Raw genomic sequence first — 783 nt, forward strand, 5'->3', positions numbered from 1 at the left:
GCCCTAAAGGTAAATGGAATATTTAGCTCCATTGTGTTGCTAATTTGTGGACCACTGTACCCCTCTTTTATTGTTATTTGGTTGTGTTTTATTATAGGAGTGTTATAGATTGTAGTTTAGGATAAGTTTGGATTTCTTCTGAAGGCACTTTGAGTGAACAAAAGTGATTTACCCCGCTAAGCGGGGGCGGACCTTAGAGAACAAAGGCCGTAAATGGGCAGCACAGAGGCTTAGGGGTTAGCCTTGCAGCACTGGGGTCCTTGTTTCAGAATCTGACCAGGACTCTATCTGCATGGAGTTTGCATGTTCTCCCTGTGCTTGCGTGGGTTTCCTCCGGGTACTCCGGTTTCTTCCCACACAACAAAGACATGCCACCTTTGCGTTGGTGGTGCAGTGGTGAGCATAGCTGCTTTCTAAGCAATGACCCGGGTTCGATTCCCGGCCAACGCCATCTCCAATACTTGGAGTCCTCAGAGAGAAAAGCGCTATACAAGGTCAATGCAGAGTATATATTAGCGGTGGAATAAAGAATGAAGAGAATGTGTGGAATGTTTGAGGAAGAAAATGTTCCCCCAGAATCTATAGAAGGAGAACCCAGCAACTGATAGAAGACGCTTAGCTTTGGCTGCGATCACACCTAGGCATTCCGGATCGCGGGCGAAATTACTGCGATTCCTGAATCACCACAAAACGCTTGTGATCCCATTACTTTCAATGGCACCCCAATCACAGGACAATATTGTCACCTGACAAATTACACAATCAAAATGACGGGATGCCTGT

At 46.0% G+C, this 783-nt stretch overlaps 1 non-coding gene across 1 annotated transcript; it reads left to right on the top strand.

The window, feature by feature from the left end:
• The first annotated feature begins 379 nt into the window (after window positions 1-379).
• TRNAR-UCU lies at window positions 380-450 on the top strand. The gene has a single exon. It is a non-coding gene; the product is annotated as a tRNA-Arg (tRNA).
• The last annotated feature ends 333 nt before the right edge of the window (window positions 451-783 follow it).

This window comes from Rana temporaria, chromosome 6, assembly GCF_905171775.1.
Source record: "Rana temporaria chromosome 6, aRanTem1.1, whole genome shotgun sequence".
Classification (NCBI taxonomy): domain Eukaryota; kingdom Metazoa; phylum Chordata; class Amphibia; order Anura; family Ranidae; genus Rana; species Rana temporaria.